Source organism: Alosa sapidissima, chromosome 6, assembly GCF_018492685.1.
Source record: "Alosa sapidissima isolate fAloSap1 chromosome 6, fAloSap1.pri, whole genome shotgun sequence".
Classification (NCBI taxonomy): domain Eukaryota; kingdom Metazoa; phylum Chordata; class Actinopteri; order Clupeiformes; family Clupeidae; genus Alosa; species Alosa sapidissima.
Genome location: NC_055962.1, coordinates 17264576 through 17277428, shown reverse-complemented (window position 1 = coordinate 17277428; position 12853 = coordinate 17264576). Strand labels below are relative to the sequence as shown.

The following is a 12853-nucleotide window of genomic DNA, read 5'->3' as shown; positions in this document are numbered from 1 at the left end:
TCCTTTTAGGATGGTCCATCTTGTCCAACATAAGGCACTGCTGGGATTCGAACCCAGGATCTCCTGTTTACTAGACAGGCGCTTTAACCAACTAAGCCACAGCGCCACTGACATGCGTTTGAGCGGAAGCTCACTGAGCTGGACGAGCTTGAAACTTCTTAGCATGTGTAAATCTCAAATTTACAAGCTAGTCTACCTCATTCACTGAGTCATCCTCAGTGAATCAGGTCACGTCTGGTTTGTGAGCACGTATGTGCAGTCTGGGTATGTCATTGTCAAGAGAAAATCCTGACGGTGCATAAAGAGGTGAGAATGTTTTGCGTACTTTTTCTCAAGCGGTACGGATGCAACTTTCAAGAGTTTGTGTTTGACGTCATCCTCCTTTTAGGATGGTCCATCTTGTCCAACATAAGGCACTGCTGGGATTCGAACCCAGGATCTCCTGTTTACTAGACAGGCGCTTTAACCAACTAAGCCACAGCGCCACTGACATGCGTTTGAGCGGAAGCTCACTGAGCTGGACGAGCTTGAAACTTCTTAGCATGTGTAAATCTCAAATTTACAAGCTAGTCTACCTCATTCACTGAGTCATCCTCAGTGAATCAGGTCACGTCTGGTTTGTGAGCACGTATGTGCAGTCTGGGTATGTCATTGTCAAGAGAAAATCCTGACGGTGCATAAAGAGGTGAGAATGTTTTGCGTACTTTTTCTCAAGCGGTACGGATGCAACTTTCAAGAGTTTGTGTTTGACGTCATCCTCCTTTTAGGATGGTCCATCTTGTCCAACATAAGGCACTGCTGGGATTCGAACCCAAGATCTCCTGTTTACTAGACAGGCGCTTTAACCAACTAAGCCACAGCGCCACTGACATGCATTAGAGCGGAAGCTCACTGAGCTGGACGAGCTTGATACGTCTTAGCATGTTTGAACCTCAAATTTTTAACCTAGGCTACCTCATTTACTGAGTCATCTTCATTGATCACTGGGGACGAGACGTTTATGAGGGTGTAGGCTAAAGGCAGAGATGTGCGTGCACTACGTATTTAAGCAGCTTCGCTTTGGTTTGTTAGTGTGTGCGTGTTGTCACGGTATTTCATTGTCTAAATAAAATGCTGGCGGAACACAGAGAGGTGTTAGTGTTTTGCGTACTTTTTTTCAAACGGTACGGATGCAACTTTCAACACGCAAGAGGCTGCGTTTGGCATCATCCTCCTTTTCGGATGGTCCAACTTGTCCAACATAAGGCACTGCTGGGATTCGAACCCAGGATCTCCTGTTTACTAGACAGGCGCTTTAACCAACTAAGCCACAGCGCCACTGACATGCGTTTGAGCGGAAGCTCACTGAGCTGGACGAGCTTGAAACTTCTTAGCATGTGTAAATCTCAAATTTACAAGCTAGTCTACCTCATTCACTGAGTCATCCTCAGTGAATCAGGTCACGTCTGGTTTGTGAGCACGTTTGTGCAGTCTGGGTATGTCATTGTCAAGAGAAAATCCTGACGGTGCATAAAGAGGTGAGAATGTTTTGCGTACTTTTTCTCAAGCGGTACGGATGCAACTTTCAAGAGTTTGTGTTTGACGTCATCCTCCTTTTCGGATGGTCCAACTTGTCCAACATAAGGCACTGCTGGGATTCGAACCCAGGATCTCCTGTTTACTAGACAGGCGCTTTAACCAACTAAGCCACAGCGCCACTGACATGCGTTTGAGCGGAAGCTCACTGAGCTGGACGAGCTTGAAACTTCTTAGCATGTGTAAATCTCAAATTTACAAGCTAGTCTACCTCATTCACTGAGTCATCCTCAGTGAATCAGGTCACGTCTGGTTTGTGAGCACGTATGTGCAGTCTGGGTATGTCATTGTCAAGAGAAAATCCTGACGGTGCATAAAGAGGTGAGAATGTTTTGCGTACTTTTTCTCAAGCGGTACGGATGCAACTTTCAAGAGTTTGTGTTTGACGTCATCCTCCTTTTAGGATGGTCCATCTTGTCCAACATAAGGCACTGCTGGGATTCGAACCCAGGATCTCCTGTTTACTAGACAGGCGCTTTAACCAACTAAGCCACAGCGCCACTGACATGCATTAGAGCGGAAGCTCACTGAGCTGGACGAGCTTGATACGTCTTAGCATGTTTGAACCTCAAATTTTTAACCTAGGCTACCTCATTCACTGAGTCATCTTCATTGATCACTGGGGACGAGACGTTTATGAGGGTGTAGGCTAAAGGCAGAGATGTGCGTGCACTACGTATTTAAGCAGCTTCGCTTTGGTTTGTTAGTGTGTGCGTGTTGTCACGGTATTTCATTGTCTAAATAAAATGCTGGCGGAACACAGAGAGGTGTTAGTGTTTTGCGTACTTTTTTTCAAACGGTACGGATGCAACTTTCAACACGCAAGAGGCTGCGTTTGGCATCATCCTCCTTTTCGGATGGTCCAACTTGTACAACATAAGGCACTGCTGGGATTCGAACCCAGGATCTCCTGTTTACTAGACAGGCGCTTTAACCAACTAAGCCACAGCGCCACTGACATGCGTTTGAGCGGAAGCTCACTGAGCTGGACGAGCTTGAAACTTCTTAGCATGTGTAAATCTCAAATTTACAAGCTAGTCTACCTCATTCACTGAGTCATCCTCAGTGAATCAGGTCACGTCTGGTTTGTGAGCACGTATGTGCAATCTGGGTATGTCATTGTCAAGAGAAAATCCTGACGGTGCATAAAGAGGTGAGAATGTTTTGCGTACTTTTTCTCAAGCGGTACGGATGCAACTTTCAAGAGTTTGTGTTTGACGTCATCCTCCTTTTCGGATGGTCCAACTTGTCCAACATAAGGCACGGCTGGGATTCGAACCCAGGATCTCCTGTTTACTAGACAGGCGCTTTAACCAACTAAGCCACAGCGCCACTGACATGCGTTTGAGCGGAAGCTCACTGAGCTGGACGAGCTTGAAACTTCTTAGCATGTGTAAATCTCAAATTTACAAGCTAGTCTACCTCATTCACTGAGTCATCCTCAGTGAATCAGGTCACGTCTGGTTTGTGAGCACGTATGTGCAGTCTGGGTATGTCATTGTCAAGAGAAAATCCTGACGGTGCATAAAGAGGTGAGAATGTTTTGCGTACTTTTTCTCAAGCGGTACGGATGCAACTTTCAAGAGTTTGTGTTTGACGTCATCCTCCTTTTAGGATGGTCCATCTTGTCCAACATAAGGCACTGCTGGGATTCGAACCCAGGATCTCCTGTTTACTAGACAGGCGCTTTAACCAACTAAGCCACAGCGCCACTGACATGCGTTTGAGCGGAAGCTCACTGAGCTGGACGAGCTTGAAACTTCTTAGCATGTGTAAATCTCAAATTTACAAGCTAGTCTACCTCATTCACTGAGTCATCCTCAGTGAATCAGGTCACGTCTGGTTTGTGAGCACGTATGTGCAGTCTGGGTATGTCATTGTCAAGAGAAAATCCTGACGGTGCATAAAGAGGTGAGAATGTTTTGCGTACTTTTTCTCAAGCGGTACGGATGCAACTTTCAAGAGTTTGTGTTTGACGTCATCCTCCTTTTAGGATGGTCCATCTTGTCCAACATAAGGCACTGCTGGGATTCGAACCCAGGATCTCCTGTTTACTAGACAGGCGCTTTAACCAACTAAGCCACAGCGCCACTGACATGCATTAGAGCGGAAGCTCACTGAGCTGGACGAGCTTGATACGTCTTAGCATGTTTGAACCTCAAATTTTTAACCTAGGCTACCTCATTCACTGAGTCATCTTCATTGATCACTGGGGACGAGACGTTTATGAGGGTGTAGGCTAAAGGCAGAGATGTGCGTGCACTACGTATTTAAGCAGCTTCGCTTTGGTTTGTTAGTGTGTGCGTGTTGTCACGGTATTTCATTGTCTAAATAAAATGCTGGCGGAACACAGAGAGGTGTTAGTGTTTTGCGTACTTTTTTTCAAACGGTACGGATGCAACTTTCAACACGCAAGAGGCTGCGTTTGGCATCATCCTCCTTTTCGGATGGTCCAACTTGTACAACATAAGGCACTGCTGGGATTCGAACCCAGGATCTCCTGTTTACTAGACAGGCGCTTTAACCAACTAAGCCACAGCGCCACTGACATGCGTTTGAGCGGAAGCTCACTGAGCTGGACGAGCTTGAAACTTCTTAGCATGTGTAAATCTCAAATTTACAAGCTAGTCTACCTCATTCACTGAGTCATCCTAAGTGAATCAGGTCACGTCTAGTTTGTGAGCACGTATGTGCAGTCTGGGTATGTCATTGTCAAGAGAAAATCCTGACGATGCATAAAGAGGTGAGAATGTTTTGCGTACTTTTTCTCAAGCGGTACGGATGCAACTTTCAAGAGTTTGTGTTTGACGTCATCCTCCTTTTCGGATGGTCCAACTTGTCCAACATAAGGCACGGCTGGGATTCGAACCCAGGATCTCCTGTTTACTAGACAGGCGCTTTAACCAACTAAGCCACAGCGCCACTGACATGCGTTTGAGCGGAAGCTCACTGAGCTGGACGAGCTTGAAACTTCTTAGCATGTGTAAATCTCAAATTTACAAGCTAGTCTACCTCATTCACTGAGTCATCCTCAGTGAATCAGGTCACGTCTGGTTTGTGAGCACGTATGTGCAGTCTGGGTATGTCATTGTCAAGAGAAAATCCTGACGGTGCATAAAGAGGTGAGAATGTTTTGCGTACTTTTTCTCAAGCGGTACGGATGCAACTTTCAAGAGTTTGTGTTTGACGTCATCCTCCTTTTAGGATGGTCCATCTTGTCCAACATAAGGCACTGCTGGGATTCGAACCCAGGATCTCCTGTTTACTAGACAGGCGCTTTAACCAACTAAGCCACAGCGCCACTGACATGCATTAGAGCGGAAGCTCACTGAGCTGGACGAGCTTGATACGTCTTAGCATGTTTGAACCTCAAATTTTTAACCTAGGCTACCTCATTCACTGAGTCATCTTCATTGATCACTGGGGACGAGACGTTTATGAGGGTGTAGGCTAAAGGCAGAGATGTGCGTGCACTACGTATTTAAGCAGCTTCGCTTTGGTTTGTTAGTGTGTGCGTGTTGTCACGGTATTTCATTGTCTAAATAAAATGCTGGCGGAACACAGAGAGGTGTTAGTGTTTTGCGTACTTTTTTTCAAACGGTACGGATGCAACTTTCCACACGCAAGAGGCTGCGTTTGGCATCATCCTCCTTTTCGGATGGTCCAACTTGTCCAACATAAGGCACTGCTGGGATTCGAACCCAGGATCTCCTGTTTACTAGACAGGCGCTTTAACCAACTAAGCCACAGCGCCACTGACATGCGTTTGAGCGGAAGCTCACTGAGCTGGACGAGCTTGAAACTTCTTAGCATGTGTAAATCTCAAATTTACAAGCTAGTCTACCTCATTCACTGAGTCATCCTAAGTGAATCAGGTCACGTCTAGTTTGTGAGCACGTATGTGCAGTCTGGGTATGTCATTGTCAAGAGAAAATCCTGACGGTGCATAAAGAGGTGAGAATGTTTTGCGTACTTTTTCTCAAGCGGTACGGATGCAACTTTCAAGAGTTTGTGTTTGACGTCATCCTCCTTTTAGGATGGTCCATCTTGTCCAACATAAGGCACTGCTGGGATTCGAACCCAGGATCTCCTGTTTACTAGACAGGCGCTTTAACCAACTAAGCCACAGCGCCACAGACATGCATTAGAGCGGAAGCTCACTGAGCTGGACGAGCTTGATACGTCTTAGCATGTTTGAACCTCAAATTTTTAACCTAGGCTACCTCATTTACTGAGTCATCTTCATTGATCACTGGGGACGAGACGTTTATGAGGGTGTAGGCTAAAGGCAGAGATGTGCGTGCACTACGTATTTAAGCAGCTTCGCTTTGGTTTGTTAGTGTGTGCGTGTTGTCACGGTATTTCATTGTCTAAATAAAATGCTGGCGGAACACAGAGAGGTGTTAGTGTTTTGCGTACTTTTTTTCAAACGGTACGGATGCAACTTTCAACACGCAAGAGGCTGCGTTTGGCATCATCCTCCTTTTCGGATGGTCTAACTTGTCCAACATAAGGCACTGCTGGGATTCGAACCCAGGATCTCCTGTTTACTAGACAGGCGCTTTAACCAACTAAGCCACAGCGCCACTGACATGCGTTTGAGCGGAAGCTCACTGAGCTGGACGAGCTTGAAACTTCTTAGCATGTGTAAATCTCAAATTTACAAGCTAGTCTACCTCATTCACTGAGTCATCCTCAGTGAATCAGGTCACGTCTGGTTTGTGAGCACGTTTGTGCAGTCTGGGTATGTCATTGTCAAGAGAAAATCCTGACGGTGCATAAAGAGGTGAGAATGTTTTGCGTACTTTTTCTCAAGCGGTACGGATGCAACTTTCAAGAGTTTGTGTTTGACGTCATCCTCCTTTTCGGATGGTCCAACTTGTCCAACATAAGGCACTGCTGGGATTCGAACCCAGGATCTCCTGTTTACTAGACAGGCGCTTTAACCAACTAAGCCACAGCGCCACTGACATGCGTTTGAGCGGAAGCTCACTGAGCTGGACGAGCTTGAAACTTCTTAGCATGTGTAAATCTCAAATTTACAAGCTAGTCTACCTCATTCACTGAGTCATCCTCAGTGAATCAGGTCACGTCTGGTTTGTGAGCACGTATGTGCAGTCTGGGTATGTCATTGTCAAGAGAAAATCCTGACGGTGCATAAAGAGGTGAGAATGTTTTGCGTACTTTTTCTCAAGCGGTACGGATGCAACTTTCAAGAGTTTGTGTTTGACGTCATCCTCCTTTTAGGATGGTCCATCTTGTCCAACATAAGGCACTGCTGGGATTCGAACCCAGGATCTCCTGTTTACTAGACAGGCGCTTTAACCAACTAAGCCACAGCGCCACTGACATGCATTAGAGCGGAAGCTCACTGAGCTGGACGAGCTTGATACGTCTTAGCATGTTTGAACCTCAAATTTTTAACCTAGGCTACCTCATTCACTGAGTCATCTTCATTGATCACTGGGGACGAGACGTTTATGAGGGTGTAGGCTAAAGGCAGAGATGTGCGTGCACTACGTATTTAAGCAGCTTCGCTTTGGTTTGTTAGTGTGTGCGTGTTGTCACGGTATTTCATTGTCTAAATAAAATGCTGGCGGAACACAGAGAGGTGTTAGTGTTTTGCGTACTTTTTTTCAAACGGTACGGATGCAACTTTCAACACGCAAGAGGCTGCGTTTGGCATCATCCTCCTTTTCGGATGGTCCAACTTGTACAACATAAGGCACTGCTGGGATTCGAACCCAGGATCTCCTGTTTACTAGACAGGCGCTTTAACCAACTAAGCCACAGCGCCACTGACATGCGTTTGAGCGGAAGCTCACTGAGCTGGACGAGCTTGAAACTTCTTAGCATGTGTAAATCTCAAATTTACAAGCTAGTCTACCTCATTCACTGAGTCATCCTCAGTGAATCAGGTCACGTCTGGTTTGTGAGCACGTATGTGCAGTCTGGGTATGTCATTGTCAAGAGAAAATCCTGACGGTGCATAAAGAGGTGAGAATGTTTTGCGTACTTTTTCTCAAGCGGTACGGATGCAACTTTCAAGAGTTTGTGTTTGACGTCATCCTCCTTTTCGGATGGTCCAACTTGTCCAACATAAGGCACGGCTGGGATTCGAATCCAGGATCTCCTGTTTACTAGACAGGCGCTTTAACCAACTAAGCCACAGCGCCACTGACATGCGTTTGAGCGGAAGCTCACTGAGCTGGACGAGCTTGAAACTTCTTAGCATGTGTAAATCTCAAATTTACAAGCTAGTCTACCTCATTCACTGAGTCATCCTCAGTGAATCAGGTCACGTCTGGTTTGTGAGCACGTATGTGCAGTCTGGGTATGTCATTGTCAAGAGAAAATCCTGACGGTGCATAAAGAGGTGAGAATGTTTTGCGTACTTTTTCTCAAGCGGTACGGATGCAACTTTCAAGAGTTTGTGTTTGACGTCATCCTCCTTTTAGGATGGTCCATCTTGTCCAACATAAGGCACTGCTGGGATTCGAACCCAGGATCTCCTGTTTACTAGACAGGCGCTTTAACCAACTAAGCCACAGCGCCACTGACATGCATTAGAGCGGAAGCTCACTGAGCTGGACGAGCTTGATACGTCTTAGCATGTTTGAACCTCAAATTTTTAACCTAGGCTACCTCATTCACTGAGTCATCTTCATTGATCACTGGGGACGAGACGTTTATGAGGGTGTAGGCTAAAGGCAGAGATGTGCGTGCACTACGTATTTAAGCAGCTTCGCTTTGGTTTGTTAGTGTGTGCGTGTTGTCACGGTATTTCATTGTCTAAATAAAATGCTGGCGGAACACAGAGAGGTGTTAGTGTTTTGCGTACTTTTTTTCAAACGGTACGGATGCAACTTTCCACACGCAAGAGGCTGCGTTTGGCATCATCCTCCTTTTCGGATGGTCCAACTTGTCCAACATAAGGCACTGCTGGGATTCGAACCCAGGATCTCCTGTTTACTAGACAGGCGCTTTAACCAACTAAGCCACAGCGCCACTGACATGCGTTTGAGCGGAAGCTCACTGAGCTGGACGAGCTTGAAACTTCTTAGCATGTGTAAATCTCAAATTTACAAGCTAGTCTACCTCATTCACTGAGTCATCCTAAGTGAATCAGGTCACGTCTAGTTTGTGAGCACGTATGTGCAGTCTGGGTATGTCATTGTCAAGAGAAAATCCTGACGGTGCATAAAGAGGTGAGAATGTTTTGCGTACTTTTTCTCAAGCGGTACGGATGCAACTTTCAAGAGTTTGTGTTTGACGTCATCCTCCTTTTAGGATGGTCCATCTTGTCCAACATAAGGCACTGCTGGGATTCGAACCCAGGATCTCCTGTTTACTAGACAGGCGCTTTAACCAACTAAGCCACAGCGCCACAGACATGCGTTTGAGCGGAAGCTCACTGAGCTGGACGAGCTTGAAACTTCTTAGCATGTGTAAATCTCAAATTTACAAGCTAGTCTACCTCATTCACTGAGTCATCCTCAGTGAATCAGGTCACGTCTGGTTTGTGAGCACGTATGTGCAGTCTGGGTATGTCATTGTCAAGAGAAAATCCTGACGGTGCATAAAGAGGTGAGAATGTTTTGCGTACTTTTTCTCAAGCGGTACGGATGCAACTTTCAAGAGTTTGTGTTTGACGTCATCCTCCTTTTAGGATGGTCCATCTTGTCCAACATAAGGCACTGCTGGGATTCGAACCCAAGATCTCCTGTTTACTAGACAGGCGCTTTAACCAACTAAGCCACAGCGCCACTGACATGCATTAGAGCGGAAGCTCACTGAGCTGGACGAGCTTGATACGTCTTAGCATGTTTGAACCTCAAATTTTTAACCTAGGCTACCTCATTTACTGAGTCATCTTCATTGATCACTGGGGACGAGACGTTTATGAGGGTGTAGGCTAAAGGCAGAGATGTGCGTGCACTACGTATTTAAGCAGCTTCGCTTTGGTTTGTTAGTGTGTGCGTGTTGTCACGGTATTTCATTGTCTAAATAAAATGCTGGCGGAACACAGAGAGGTGTTAGTGTTTTGCGTACTTTTTTTCAAACGGTACGGATGCAACTTTCAACACGCAAGAGGCTGCGTTTGGCATCATCCTCCTTTTCGGATGGTCCAACTTGTCCAACATAAGGCACTGCTGGGATTCGAACCCAGGATCTCCTGTTTACTAGACAGGCGCTTTAACCAACTAAGCCACAGCGCCACTGACATGCGTTTGAGCGGAAGCTCACTGAGCTGGACGAGCTTGAAACTTCTTAGCATGTGTAAATCTCAAATTTACAAGCTAGTCTACCTCATTCACTGAGTCATCCTCAGTGAATCAGGTCACGTCTGGTTTGTGAGCACGTTTGTGCAGTCTGGGTATGTCATTGTCAAGAGAAAATCCTGACGGTGCATAAAGAGGTGAGAATGTTTTGCGTACTTTTTCTCAAGCGGTACGGATGCAACTTTCAAGAGTTTGTGTTTGACGTCATCCTCCTTTTCGGATGGTCCAACTTGTCCAACATAAGGCACTGCTGGGATTCGAACCCAGGATCTCCTGTTTACTAGACAGGCGCTTTAACCAACTAAGCCACAGCGCCACTGACATGCGTTTGAGCGGAAGCTCACTGAGCTGGACGAGCTTGAAACTTCTTAGCATGTGTAAATCTCAAATTTACAAGCTAGTCTACCTCATTCACTGAGTCATCCTCAGTGAATCAGGTCACGTCTGGTTTGTGAGCACGTATGTGCAGTCTGGGTATGTCATTGTCAAGAGAAAATCCTGACGGTGCATAAAGAGGTGAGAATGTTTTGCGTACTTTTTCTCAAGCGGTACGGATGCAACTTTCAAGAGTTTGTGTTTGACGTCATCCTCCTTTTAGGATGGTCCATCTTGTCCAACATAAGGCACTGCTGGGATTCGAACCCAGGATCTCCTGTTTACTAGACAGGCGCTTTAACCAACTAAGCCACAGCGCCACTGACATGCATTAGAGCGGAAGCTCACTGAGCTGGACGAGCTTGATACGTCTTAGCATGTTTGAACCTCAAATTTTTAACCTAGGCTACCTCATTCACTGAGTCATCTTCATTGATCACTGGGGACGAGACGTTTATGAGGGTGTAGGCTAAAGGCAGAGATGTGCGTGCACTACGTATTTAAGCAGCTTCGCTTTGGTTTGTTAGTGTGTGCGTGTTGTCACGGTATTTCATTGTCTAAATAAAATGCTGGCGGAACACAGAGAGGTGTTAGTGTTTTGCGTACTTTTTTTCAAACGGTACGGATGCAACTTTCCACACGCAAGAGGCTGCGTTTGGCATCATCCTCCTTTTCGGATGGTCCAACTTGTCCAACATAAGGCACTGCTGGGATTCGAACCCAGGATCTCCTGTTTACTAGACAGGCGCTTTAACCAACTAAGCCACAGCGCCACTGACATGCGTTTGAGCGGAAGCTCACTGAGCTGGACGAGCTTGAAACTTCTTAGCATGTGTAAATCTCAAATTTACAAGCTAGTCTACCTCATTCACTGAGTCATCCTAAGTGAATCAGGTCACGTCTAGTTTGTGAGCACGTATGTGCAGTCTGGGTATGTCATTGTCAAGAGAAAATCCTGACGGTGCATAAAGAGGTGAGAATGTTTTGCGTACTTTTTCTCAAGCGGTACGGATGCAACTTTCAAGAGTTTGTGTTTGACGTCATCCTCCTTTTAGGATGGTCCATCTTGTCCAACATAAGGCACTGCTGGGATTCGAACCCAGGATCTCCTGTTTACTAGACAGGCGCTTTAACCAACTAAGCCACAGCGCCACTGACATGCGTTTGAGCGGAAGCTCACTGAGCTGGACGAGCTAGAAACTTCTTAGTATGTGTAAATCTCAAATTTACAAGCTAGTCTACCTCATTCACTGAGTCATCCTCAGTGAATCAGGTCACGTCTGGTTTGTGAGCACGTATGTGCAGTCTGGGTATGTCATTGTCAAGAGAAAATCCTGACGGTGCATAAAGAGGTGAGAATGTTTTGCGTACTTTTTCTCAAGCGGTACGGATGCAACTTTCAAGAGTTTGTGTTTGACGTCATCCTCCTTTTAGGATGGTCCATCTTGTCCAACATAAGGCACTGCTGGGATTCGAACCCAAGATCTCCTGTTTACTAGACAGGCGCTTTAACCAACTAAGCCACAGCGCCACTGACATGCATTAGAGCGGAAGCTCACTGAGCTGGACGAGCTTGATACGTCTTAGCATGTTTGAACCTCAAATTTTTAACCTAGGCTACCTCATTCACTGAGTCATCTTCATTGATCACTGGGGACGAGACGTTTATGAGGGTGTAGGCTAAAGGCAGAGATGTGCGTGCACTACGTATTTAAGCAGCTTCGCTTTGGTTTGTTAGTGTGTGCGTGTTGTCACGGTATTTCATTGTCTAAATAAAATGCTGGCGGAACACAGAGAGGTGTTAGTGTTTTGCGTACTTTTTTTCAAACGGTACGGATGCAACTTTCAACACGCAAGAGGCTGCGTTTGGCATCATCCTCCTTTTCGGATGGTCCAACTTGTACAACATAAGGCACTGCTGGGATTCGAACCCAGGACCTCCTGTTTACTAGACAGGCGCTTTAACCAACTAAGCCACAGCGCCACTGACATGCGTTTGAGCGGAAGCTCACTGAGCTGGACGAGCTTGAAACTTCTTAGCATGTGTAAATCTCAAATTTACAAGCTAGTCTACCTCATTCACTGAGTCATCCTCAGTGAATCAGGTCACGTCTGGTTTGTGAGCACGTATGTGCAGTCTGGGTATGTCATTGTCAAGAGAAAATCCTGACGGTGCATAAAGAGGTGAGAATGTTTTGCGTACTTTTTCTCAAGCGGTACGGATGCAACTTTCAAGAGTTTGTGTTTGACGTCATCCTCCTTTTCGGATGGTCCAACTTGTCCAACATAAGGCACGGCTGGGATTCGAATCCAGGATCTCCTGTTTACTAGACAGGCGCTTTAACCAACTAAGCCACAGCGCCACTGACATGCGTTTGAGCGGAAGCTCACTGAGCTGGACGAGCTTGAAACTTCTTAGCATGTGTAAATCTCAAATTTACAAGCTAGTCTACCTCATTCACTGAGTCATCCTCAGTGAATCAGGTCACGTCTGGTTTGTGAGCACGTATGTGCAGTCTGGGTATGTCATTGTCAAGAGAAAATCCTGACGGTGCATAAAGAGGTGAGAATGTTTTGCGTACTTTTTCTCAAGCGGTACGGATGCAACTTTCAAGAGTTTG

At 46.0% G+C, this 12853-nt stretch overlaps 1 non-coding gene across 1 annotated transcript; it reads right to left on the bottom strand.

Moving 5' to 3' along the window:
• Positions 1 to 12142: 12142 nt before the first annotated feature.
• trnat-agu lies at positions 12143 to 12216 on the bottom strand. Its single transcript has one exon. It is a non-coding gene; the product is annotated as a tRNA-Thr (tRNA).
• Positions 12217 to 12853: the final 637 nt, after the last annotated feature.